Raw genomic sequence first — 12719 nt, 5'->3', positions numbered from 1 at the left:
CAATAAACAAAGTTCTTATAACAGATAATGTTCTAGATTCTTACAATAAAGAGGGCTGGGGTCCATATAAATTGTGGTTTTGGATGAAATCTTGACCTAGAAATGATCCATACTATCCAGCATTTAAAAAAAATATGTGTTTGTATTTGTGTGATGGCCAAACGTTGATTTTTGCACTAATGGCCAATTTCAGGGACAGCTACCTGACCATGTAGATATCCAGATAGAAAAAGTCCAATTTTTAATTGCATTTTTGTGGATAAATAGACCATTTTTTTCTTGTAATGTCTTCCAAAGCAGCTTACCATATTAAGAAGGTTACCATCTCGAGGATTTCATTTTCACATCGTTCACCTGACGAAGGAGGAAGCCTCCGAAAGCTTGTGAATTTAAAATAAAATTGCTGGACTATAACTTGGTGTTGTAAAATTGTTTACAATTGTCAACCCCAGTCCATCACCGGCATCTCCACATCATATTAAGAAGGAGAAGGCTCACATTTGCCGCTAAAACAATATTTTTATCACCATTTGAAAATGGGGCAAAATTCATGAGGATGTTGTTTGACAAACATTGTGTTCTATTTGAAGAGGAGACGTATCACTTTCTCCATGATGATTCGATGTGCCAATAAGACAATAGGGCCACTTTTCCAAAAGCGCTGGGACCTGAACAACGCAAGTCTGATGCCTGCCAACATCCCATGAGATTCCCAAGGGTCACCCATAATTAGCTTTACATGGAAGTTGCCAGTCCACAATGGGCCTTGTGTTGGTGCTTCCCTAAGTGGGGCTGTGCCAACGTCAAAAGTATTCTGGCCATTTAAAAAGAACTGGTCATATATGAGGTCAAAAATTATTTCAGCCTCTCCATAAGTTGCAAATATTTTAAATGTATTTTTCAGTTTTATCAAAGGTTATGTGGCAGGGGGCAGGGGGCGGTGAAGACAAGGTTGACAAAAACCATGGGAATGCAAAACAAATGTAAAGGCAGCAAACAGCCTATAGGCAAGTGATGGAATGGCTTAGGATCTGAATCCTCTGTTGGTAAAATGTAAAGAAAAAAATAATAAAATTGTACAATTCCCATGAGGGGGAAAGGAAGGGCATCCAAAGCTAGAGCTCCTTAGATGACTAAAGATATAGAGATTAAAATGAAACAGTAAAAAGAAGCTTATGATAAATGTCAGGCTCATAATACAGTAGAGAACCTTGCTGAATACAGAAAGTACTGAGCAGAACTGAAAAAAGAAATGAGGGGCAAAGAGAGTGTATGAGAATAGATTAGCAGGGAACATAAAATGAACCCAAAAGATTCTATAAACATATAAATAGTAAAAGGGTGGTCAAAGTAAGGGTGGGACTGATTAGGGACCAAAAAGGAGATCTTCGTGTGGAGGCAGAAGGCATGACTGAGGTAGTAAATGAGTACTTTGCATCTGTCTTCACTAAAGAAGAGGATGCTGCCAATGTCACAGTAAAGGAGGAGGTAGTAGAAAAATTGGATAGAATAAAAATAGATAAAGAGGAGGTATTCGAAAGGTTAGCAGCACTCAAAGTAGAAAAGTCACCCGGTCTGGATGAGATGCATCCTAGGTTGCTGAGGGAAGTAAGGGTGGAGGTAGCGGAGGCTTCGACCACAATCTTCCAATCCTCCTTAGATACGGTAGTGGTGCCAGAGGACTGGAGGATTGGAAATGTTACTCCTCAGTTCAAAAAAGTGGAGAGGGACAAACCCGGCAACTACAGATCAGTCAGCCTAACATCAGTGGTGGGGAAACTTATAGGGCCCGATATTACCAGGGCGGCGGGTTCGCGGCGGGGGGTCGATTGGGTGTGTGGGTAACGCGCCCGGTGAAATCAGTCTACTCCGCGCGCAATCGCAGGCTGATTGGATCCACTTACCTGGTCTTCCAGGTTCCCCGCTGCTAAGCTGCGCGGCGGGCGGACTGAGCATGCGCAGTAAGGTCTGTCAGCTGGAGGAGCTCTATTTAAAGGGGCAGTCCTCCACTGACTGATGCTGCAACAAATAGGAAAAATTACAGCATGGAGCAGCCCAGGGGGAAGGCTGCTCCCAGGTTTAATGATGCCTCTCTCCAGGTATCAGGGGTGAGGAGGAGGGGGAGGACAGAGATCTTCCCCCCGGCGGGCGGGAGGAAGTGGCCTGCCTCTGCCATCAAGAAGGCCTGGCTCAAGGTGGCAGAGGAGGTCACTTGCAGCACCAACATATCGCCCACCTGCATACAGTGCAGGAGGCGCTGCAATGACCTAAGTAGGTCAGCCGAAGTGAGTACACTTACTCATTCCCCTACACTCCGTCTGCCACATCACCGCCCCCACCCCACATCTCCTTCTGCACAGCCAACACTACTCTGTCACATCACTTCTCACACCTACTTAAACCTCATCCTCATCTTACCTGCACTTACTCACCTCGCCAGTACTCATCCCGCCACTACCACTCAACCCAATCCTCATACAATCTCATACTATCTCATACTAACCCTCTCGTGCATCTCTTTCACAGTCAGCCTCACTCAACCTGCCACTACCTGTGCTGCAGCCACAGGGCATGCATCACATATGTGCAGTAGGCAGCGTAAGGCAAACGTGTCGTGAGCATGAAGGGGATGCACAAGGGTGTTTGAGGGTTTGTCATGGTTTTTACCTATAGTTAATTTCTGATCAACTCACATTACATATTATATTGGCACCACTACTGCCACGTCTTTGCGAATTTTGTCTGGTTTGTGCAATAATGCCCTTTCCTGAGGATCACTACGAAGACCCACAACTGATGCCACCCATTGTGTCACTGCAGAGTGGGTGCAGGTGTATTTGCAGGGCTCTTTTGTGCAGACGACTGAGAGACGTCGGCGATGTCCCCGGTGGCACCCTGAAAGGATGCGGAGGAGAAGTTGTTGAGGGCAGTGGTGACTTTGACAGCGACAGGTAAGAAGATGGTGCTCGGGCCAGCCGGGAGCAGCTCGGCATGAAGGAGGCTGCAGATGTCCACGGCTACATGTCAAGTGACTCTGAGCCTCCATGTGCACTGCTGCTCAGAGATGTCCAGGAAGCTGAGCCTCAGTCTGTGGACCCTGTGGCAAGGGTAGTGCCCTCTGTGACGCATCTCTCTCTGCCGTTGCCCTCCCTCCTGTTGTGCAGGTGGATGTGTCACAGCACTGTGTTGTGGAGCTCCACGTGTCAGAGGTGGACGGCGTGGCCGGCGAGGCTGGTGATGCTGTTCGCCCTCCAAGGAGGTCATGACTGCAGCTACGGCGGCCCCCATCCGGAAGATGTACATCTGAGGTACATGTGTCTGGACACCGGGGTAAGTGTGCAAGTTGGTGAATGTTATTGTTAGGAGGAGGGTGGTGGAGGCCAAACTTTGTCCAAATTGATAGAGCGGCCTCCTGCAATGAGTGAGGGTCTCCCCCGCCCCCCCACCTGTCAAATGGACCTTTGCAGCTCCCACAGGTCTGATGGCTCCAACACATCCATTTGAACTGGGAGCGTTTCCCCAGTACGGGAAACAGTCTCAGTCGGTTGCAAAGTCCCATCCCTGCTAAAATAACAGGTCAATCAGGTCTGTAAACAACCTGAAGTACCTGTTCAATTACTTTAAGTGGCACCCCGCCGGCTTTAATTGCCTGCGGGAGTCCCACATGCAGGGGCTGAGCGCACATGTGAGCGCGTCAGTGGGAAACCCGGAAGTGGGCGGGTTGGAGCCGGGCTCCCGACCCGCCCCGGGAATCCCCAATTTTCGCAGCCCCCCTGCCACTAACGCACCCGATCGCTGGTGCGAAAATCGAGCCCATAGAAACAGTAATCCGAGATTAAATTATTTGCCACTTGTATAAAATATGGGTTAATAAATGACAGCCTGCACAGATTTGTTGAAGGCAAATCGTGATCGACTAACTTGATTGAGTTCTTTGATAAAGTAACATAGAGGAATGTTGAAGGTAGTGTGATTGATGTTGTGCATATGGACTTTCAAAGGGTGTTTGATAAAATACCACATAATAGACATGTTAGCAAAATTGAATGCCTTGGGATTAAAGGGACAGTGGCAGCATGGATACGAAATTGGCTAAGGGACAGAAAGCAGAGAGTAGTGGTGAATGGTTGTTTTTCAGACTGGAGGGAAGTATACTGTGGTGTCCCCCAGGGGTCAGTATTAGGACCACTGCTCTTTTTGATATATATTAATGACCTGGACTTGGGTATAGAGGGCATAATATCAAAGTTTGCAGATGACACGAAACTCAGAAATGTGATAAACAGTGAGGAGGATAGTAACAGACTTCAGGAGGACAGAGACAGACTGGTGAAATGGGCACACACATGCCAGATGAAATTTAACGCAGAGAAGTATGAAGTGATGCATTTTGATAGGAAGAATGAGGAGAGGCAATATAAATTAAATGGTACAATTTTAAAGGGGGTGCAGGAACAAAGAGATCTGGGGTATACGTACACAAGTCTTTGAAGGTGGTGGAACAAGTTGAGAAGGCTGTTAAAATGACTGACGGGATCCTTGGCTTTATAAGTAAAGGCATGGAGTACAAAAGCGAGGAAGTAATGCTAAACCTTTATAAATCACTGGCTGGAGTATTGTCTCCAATTCTGTGCATCACACTTTAGGAAGGGTGTGAAGGCCTCAGATAGGGTGCAAAGGAGATTTCCTAGAATGGTGCCAGGGATGCGGGACTTCAGTTATGTGGAGAGACTGGAGAAGCTGGATTGTTCTCCTTAGAATAGAGAAGGTTACCGGGATATTTAATTGTTTGATCAAAATCATGAAGGGTTTTGATCGAGTAAATAAGGAGAAACTGTTTCCAATGGCAGAAGGGTTGGTAATCAAAGGACACAGATTTAAGGAAATTGGCAAAATAACCAGAGGCGAGATGAGAAGAATTATTTTTACGCAGCGATTTGTTGTGATCTGGAATGCACTGCCTGAAAGGGTGGTGGAAACAGATTCAATAATAACTTTCAAAGGGAAATTGGATAAATTGGGGAAAAATTTGCAGGGCAATGGAGAAATGACAGGGGAATGGGACTAATTGGATAGCTCTATCAAAGAGCCAGCCCAGGCACAATGGGCTGAATGGCCTCCTGTGCTGTATCATTCTATGATTCTATAATACATTGACTAGGCCACTGTTAGAGTACTTAGTGCAATTTTGGACGTCCAATTATAGAAAGGACGTTAAAGCCACACAGAGCATACAGCATATGCCAGGGTTGGTGAACTATAGTTAGGGATTATTAGCAAAAATGAGATTGCACATAATTGCAGGTAACCTTATGATACGGGTCTGGAATTGGTTCAGAGATAGGCGATAGAAAATAGGGATAAAGGGTTTGTTCTCTGACTGGTGGGATGTGACAAGTGGTGTTCCCCAAGGATCCATACTGGGGCCTCAGCTTTTCACCATAAATAGTAATGACTTGGCTGAAGGAATAGAGAGTTGTATATCCAAGTTTGCAGATGACACTAAGTTAGGAGGCATAGTAGGTTGTGTCGATAGGAGCAGAAAGTTGCAAAGGAAAGTAGAATGACTAAGTGAGTGGCCAGATGGAGTTCAATTTGGGGAAGTGTGAGGTTATCCACTTTGGATCTGAGAAAGACAAATTGTAATATTTCCTTAACGGTGAGAGACTAGAACCTGTGGAGGAGCAAAGGGAATCAGGAGCCCATGTACATAAATCACTTTAAGCTAGTGCACAGGTTCAAAAAGTAATCAAAATGGCTACTAGAATATTGGCCTTTATCTCAAGGGGTTGGAACTCAAAAGTAAGGAACTGCTGCTTCAGTTGTGCAAAGTCTTGGTCAGACCTCATCTGGAGTATTGCATTAAATTTTGGGCAATGAACCTCAGGAAAGATATATTGGCCTTGGAAGGAGTAGAACACAGATTTACCAGCATGATAGCTGGGCTTAAAGGGTAAATTATGAGGACAGGTTACGTAAACTCGTTTTGTATTTTCTTGCGTTTAAAAGGTTAAGGGGTGATCTAATCAAGATATTGAAAATAATAAAGGGATTCAATAGGGTAGATACAGAGAAATTATTTCAACTGGTGGGGGAATCCAGACAAGAGGGCATAATCTTAAATTAGACGCTACACCATTTAAGAGTGAAATCAGGAAGCACTTTTTCACACAAAGAGTTGTGGGTATCTGGAACTCACTCCTCTAAAAAGCTGTGGATGCGGGCTCAATTGAAATTTTCAAGACTGAGGTCGATAGGTTTTTGGTGAGTAATGGTAGCAGGTGATACGGAACAAAGGCAGGTAAATAGAGTTGAGGTAGAGATCAGCCATAATCAAACTGAATGGCGGAACAGGCCCGAGGGGATGAATGGACTAATCCTGTTCCTATGGTGAAATTGGGCATTTGTGCCATGGTGTTCAGTGGTAAAGGAGCTGGCCGTGCTGACCAATGTATTCGTCATCTTTTTGATGCAGTAAAATCATGAGTTAAGTAGCGTTTTTTTCAAATGCTCATAAACCAAAGGGAACTTTCAATTAGCTGATTAATAGTGCACCAAAAGCAATTTCCAGGCCACAGACCCACACACACTTTCCACTAGGTGTCACTTTCCTGTAGACTAGCAATCAAGAATGGCTTCCACAATGGCCCTGTGAGTAAACACAACCTTGTGATCTAGACTTACACAGCAGCGAGGTAGTTGATTTGATCTAGGTTGAGATAACTGATCTCAGCAAAGGAAGTGGTGTGGGCACTACAATTGGCCAAAGTGTCTTTAGACTAGGGAGGGGAACTATCAGGCAGAATTCCTGCTCCTGATAACTGTCGAATGACCCTTCTTGGAGAACATGCATGTGTGGATGTTAGATAAGGATTGAATCAGTCTCGCTTATGATTTCAACCCCCCATCCCCTCTGCTCAAAAAATTCAAACACTCGCCAACGCTGCTCACTACCTAGGTTCATATCTGAAGTTCAGTCACTTGGGTGAGGTACTGGAGGATCAGCATTGCCTGTGGAACTAAACCATAACATGAGTTAACAGCTTGAGAAAAGGAGAGAAAACCAGGGAGGGAGGCAATAAAACTAGAATATGCTTTATGCTCAGGATTACCATATTCCTGCAACAAAGAATCATTCTAAGTGAATCATAGAATCATAGAATATCATGGATATTTACAACACAGGAGGAGGCCATTCAGCCCACCGTGTCTTTGCCAGCCGAAAAAGAGCTATCATGTCTAATCCCACCTTTCAGCACTTATAGAATCATAGAAATTTATGAACCACTTAATACAACAGTTGCAGAAAAATATCGGATAGGATCATTATTCCAGCCGTGCGGAATGGAGTTGGGCTGTCATTGTTATGCTATTTGGCTTCTAGTGGTTTGTCATTTTTTTGTGGAAACAATGTAATGTCTCTGTTTATTTTGTCAATATTTCTCATTAAAGTAGGATCAATGTCGTATAAAATCTTTTGATAAAACTACATTTTATAACCGAAATCAATCAATGTGTTTTTTTTCCCCAAAGTAAATGATATTGCTACTTGTAACTTTAAAGAGTTCAGATTTGTGATCAATAAACCTTTTATATCTGTCAACAAATAGTATATTGGTGTAAAACTGATGAAAATACATTTAAACAACAAAAGTTAAATGGCCCAGGGGACAAGGAGATAGAACTAGATGCTAATCAATTACAGTATACACTAGGCAAAAGCTATCACTATGCACATTGCATATTTTGTATGGGAACTGCATGCTCTTAGTATATATTAAAGACCCTGTAGGGTTGATTTTCAACTTGCTGCCCAGGTAAGTTAGGAATGAATATCAGGCAGTTTCTATAATGGGTAGCCGATCCGCAATGCTGGTTTTAAGCCCGGGCGGTAACTTGAAGATCTGCCCCTGTACTATATAGATGGCTGATCTATGTCTCTGGGATTCTAAATGAATTAACCGTAACTTAATATTAAGTTGTATTACACTATCATCTAGAATTAGTCATTAGCTATTGCACTAGAACTGTTGGAGCATTCAGTAAATCTATGGAGCCTGCCCAAACTCACAAGATGAGTTCAGATGAAGAAAACCCCTTAGCCCATTGTAATTCATTATTGTAGCAACCCTCCCATCTACCCTCTGAAGTTGCCTATCTGAAATAGAACACTGAGGGGGTGAATTTCTGAGACAGAAAATGCATGGTTAATGCCATCTTTTGGGAGTTTCTGTGCCTCTTCCACCAAAGCTACAGCAGGCGAGTGGGAGAACCCCCAGGGAAATTCACCCCACCCCAGATCTGGTTCTGTGACTGCATTGTCTCCCAAGTCAGATTGAAAGTTATCACGCTGGGGTTAATATTGCCCAGCAGTTTAGCTACTTCTATCCCCAGAATAGTGTTTGGGCCTGTCACAAGAACAAAGTCCAGAAGACTGTCAACTCTTGTGGGCTCCCTGATGCACTGAGACTGTCCTGCATTACATTAATTCTGCTGTTAGCTCTACCAGAACATCCCTATATTAGCAATTGGCCCGGAATTTCCTCGGAGCTGCTCTCACTGCACCATCACAACTTTGCCAGAAACACTGTTCCCAGCAACGTTATGACGGTGGAGCGGGAGTAACTGTTGAGGAAATTCTAATGTTAACATCACTGGTGAATCTAAGATTGTTTACAGAATGGTACTTAAATTGAACAGCTACTTTGTGTCACCTAATTGAATTGTCATAATTGCATTTAGCGTTACATTAAACAGTATTAGAGACAGGAAGGATACTGATTTTGAGGAACAATTTCAGCTTGTGTTTTGTACAGGAAGTCATAAGAACATAGGAAATGGTAGAAGGAGTAGGCCCAACGGCCCCTCGAGGCTGCTCCCTATTTAATAAGATCATGGCTGATCTTCGACCTCAACTCCACTTTCCCACCCTATCCGCATACTCCTTGATTCCTTTAGAGTCCAAAAATCTATCGATCTCAGTCTTGAATATACTCAACAACTGAGCATCCATAGTCCTCTGGGGTAGACAATTCCAAAGATTCACAACCCTCTGAGTGAAGAAATTTCTTCTCATCTCAGTTCTAAATCACCCACCCCTTATCCTGAGACTATGCCCCCTAGATCTAGACTCTTCAACCAGGGCATACAGCCTCTCCGCATCTACCCTGTCAAGCCCACTTAAGAATTTTATATGTTTCAATGAGATCACTTCTCATTCTTCTAAATTCCAGAGAACATAGGCCCTTTCTTCTCAATCTCTCCTCATGGGACAACCCTCTCATCCCAGGAATCAATCTAGTGAAACTTTGTTGCACTGCCTCTAAGGCAAGTATATCCTTCCTTCGGTAAGGAGACCAAAACTGTACACAGTACTCCAGGTGTGGTCTCACCAAAGCCCTGTACAATTGTAGCAAGACTTCCTTACTCTTGTACTCCAACCCTCTTGCAATAAAGGTCAACATACCATTTGCCTTCCAAATTGCTTGCTGTACCTGCATGTTAATTTTCTGTGTTTCGTAGACAAGGACACCCAAATCTCTCTCAACACCAACATTTAATAGTTTCTCACCGTTTAAAAATATTCTGTTTCTCTATTTTTCCAATCAAAGTGAATAACCTCACATTTCCCCACATTTTCTCTATCTGCCACCCTCTTTCCCACTCACTTAACCTGTCTATATCCCTTTGCAGACTCTATGGGCCCGATGTTACCAGGGCTGCGGGTTCTCGGCGGGGGGGCTATCGGGCGCGTGGGTAACGCGCCAGGCGAAATCAGTCAGCTCCCCGCGCAATCGCAGCCCAATTAGATCCACTCACCTTGTCACCCGGGTTCCCCACTGCTGATCTGTGCGTTGGGCAGGCTGCGCATGCGCAGTGCGATCTGTCAGCTGGAGGAGCTCTATTTAAAGGGGCAGTCCTCCACTGACTGATGGTGCAACAAATAGAAAAAATTACAGCATGGAGCAGCCCAGGGGGAAGGCTGCTCCCAGTTTAATGATGCCTCACTCCAGGTATCAATACATGGGGTGAGGAGGTGGGGGAGGACAGAGATCTTCCCCCCGGCGGGCGGGAGGAAGTGGCCTGCCTCTGCCACCAAGAAGGCCTGGCTCGAGGTGGCAGAGGAGGTCACCAGCACCACCAACATATCGCCCACCTGCATACAATGCAGGAGGCGCTCCAATGACCTCAGTAGGTCAGCCAAAGTGAGTACACTTACTCATTCCCCTACACTCCATCTGCCACATCACCGGCCCCACCCCACACCTCCTGCTGCACTGCCAACACTACTCTGTCACATCACCCCTCATACCCACTCAAACCTCATCCTCATCTTACCTGCACTTACTCACCTCTCCAGTACTCATCCCGCCACTACCACTCAACCCAATCCTCATACAATCTCATGGCTCTATCCCATACTCACCCTCTCGTGCATCTCTTTCACGGTCAGCCTCACTCAACCTGCCACTACCTGTGCTGCAGCCACAGGGCATGCATCACATATGTGCAGTAGGCAGCGTAAGGCAAACGTGTCGTGAGCATGAAGGGGATGCATAAGGGTGTTTGAGAGTTTGTCATGGTTTTTACTTATATTGAATTTCTGACCAACTCACATTACATATTATATTGTCACCACTACTGCCACGTCTTTGCGAATCTTGTCTGGTTTGTGCAATAATGCCCTTTCCTGAGGATCACAATGAAGACCCACAACTGATGCCACCCATTGTGTCACTGCAGAGTGGGTGTAGGTGTATTTGCAGAGCTCTTTTGTGCAGACGACTGAGAGACGTCGGCGATGTCCCCGGTGGCACCCTGGAAGGATGCGGAGGAGAAGTTGTTGAGGGCAGTGGTGACTTTGACAGCGACAGGTAAGAAGATGGTGCTCGGGCCAACCGGGAGCAGCTCGGCATGAAGGAGGCTGCAGATGTCCACGACTACATGTCGAGTGACTCTGAGCCTCCATGTGCACTGCTGCTCAGAGAGGTGCAGGCAGCTGAGCCTCAGTCTGTGGACCTGTGGCGAGGGTAGTGCCCTCTGCGATGCATCTCCCTCTGTGGTTGCCCTCCCTCCTGCTGTGCAGGTGGATGTGTCACAGCACTCTGTTGTGGAGCTCCACATGTCAGAGGTGGATGGCGAGGCTGGTGAGGCTGGTGATGCTGTTCGCCCTCCGAGGAGGTCACGACTGCAGCTACGGCGGCCCCCATCTGGAAAATGTACATCTGAGGGTGTCCGCAAGATAGGTACATGTCTCTGGACCCCGGGGTACGTGTGCAAGTTGGTGACTTTGACTGTCAGGAGGAGGGTGGTGGAGGCCAAACTTTGTCCCAAGTGACAGAGTGGCCTCCTGCAATGAGTGAGGGTCTCCCCCCACCACCTGTCAAATGGACCTTTGCAGCTGCCACAGGCTGACGGCTGCAACACGTCCATTTGAACTGGGAGTGTTTCACCCAGTGTGGGAAACAATCCCAGTTTGCTATAAAATCCCACCCCTCCTCACATAATCCCTTTATCAGGTCAGTTAATGACCTGAACAAGCAAACTAAATAGCTTCAAGTGGAACCCCGCTGGCTTTAATTGCCTGCGGGATTCCCACCAGCGGGGTTGGAGTCGGGCTCCCGACCCACTCCGGGATTCTCCGATTTTTGGAGCCCCCCCGCCAGGAACGCACCCGATAGTGGGTGCTAAAATGATGCCCTATGTGTCCTCCTCACGGCTTATTTTCCCACCTAGCCTAGTATCATCAGCAAACTTGGATACATTACACTCGGTCCCTTCATCTAAGTCATTAATATAGATTGTAAATAGCTGAGGCCCAAGCACCGATCCTTGAGGCACCCCACTAGTTAAAGCCTGCCAACCTGAAAATGACCCATTTATTCCTACTCTTTGTTTTCTGTCCGTTAACCAATTCTCTATCAATGCTAATATATTACCCCCAACCTCATGAGCCCTTACCTTGTGTAACAACCTTTTGTGTGACACCTTATCAAATGTCTTTTGGAAATCCAAATCTACTACTTTCACTGGTCATGTTTGTTAAAAGAATGTTATGGGGAAAACTCATGGAAATTGCGTTTGCGAACCTTTGCTTATGAACTGGCAGATGATATGATGGAAAATAATATCTAGAAACTTCGGGGGTGATTTTCAGAGACAAATGCACATGCGTTGGGCGCGGGGGTTCCGAAAATCACGCAAATGCCGTTCGGGTTCAGAAGCTGGCTCCAACCTGCCGGCTTCCGATTTTCCCAGGGATCGACCTGTGTGCGCACGGGCGACCCGAATCCGGAAGTCCTGCCGGCTTTAAAGCCGGCGGGATGACAGTTAAGGCACTCTACCTGTGACAGATGAAATGATTAGAAAGATATTTAACTTACCTGGGCGGCTTGCCCACTGCTTCTGATTCACGCCTGCTGAAACCAGACGTGAAGGGCCGGATCAGGGAGAAAGAAACTAAATAAATTAAATTAAAAAAACATGCAACGAATGAGAACACTAAATGCACCTAACTTTGAAACCTGCTCCGATGTCCAATGTCTCCCGCTCCGATGTTCCCGTCTTCACCCTCTCGATGTCCCCCCGATGTCCCCCCTATCTCACCCTCCCGATTTTCCCCCGATCTTTCCTTCTCCTCCCTGATCTTCCTCTCTCCTCCCTGGTCTTCCCCTCTCCTCCCCCACCCCCGGTCTTCCAGTCCAACGCCGGATGACATC

General features: G+C 46.0%; 1 protein-coding gene across 1 annotated transcript in view; it reads left to right on the top strand.

Annotated features, from left to right (window-relative positions):
• LOC137323447 (contactin-associated protein-like 5) overlaps positions 1 to 12719 on the top strand; it is a 590554-nt gene that overhangs the window by 163568 nt on the left and 414267 nt on the right. The window lies entirely within an intron of this gene.

This window comes from Heptranchias perlo, chromosome 7, assembly GCF_035084215.1.
Source record: "Heptranchias perlo isolate sHepPer1 chromosome 7, sHepPer1.hap1, whole genome shotgun sequence".
Classification (NCBI taxonomy): domain Eukaryota; kingdom Metazoa; phylum Chordata; class Chondrichthyes; order Hexanchiformes; family Hexanchidae; genus Heptranchias; species Heptranchias perlo.
This window is presented reverse-complemented; position numbering and strand designations above follow the sequence as displayed.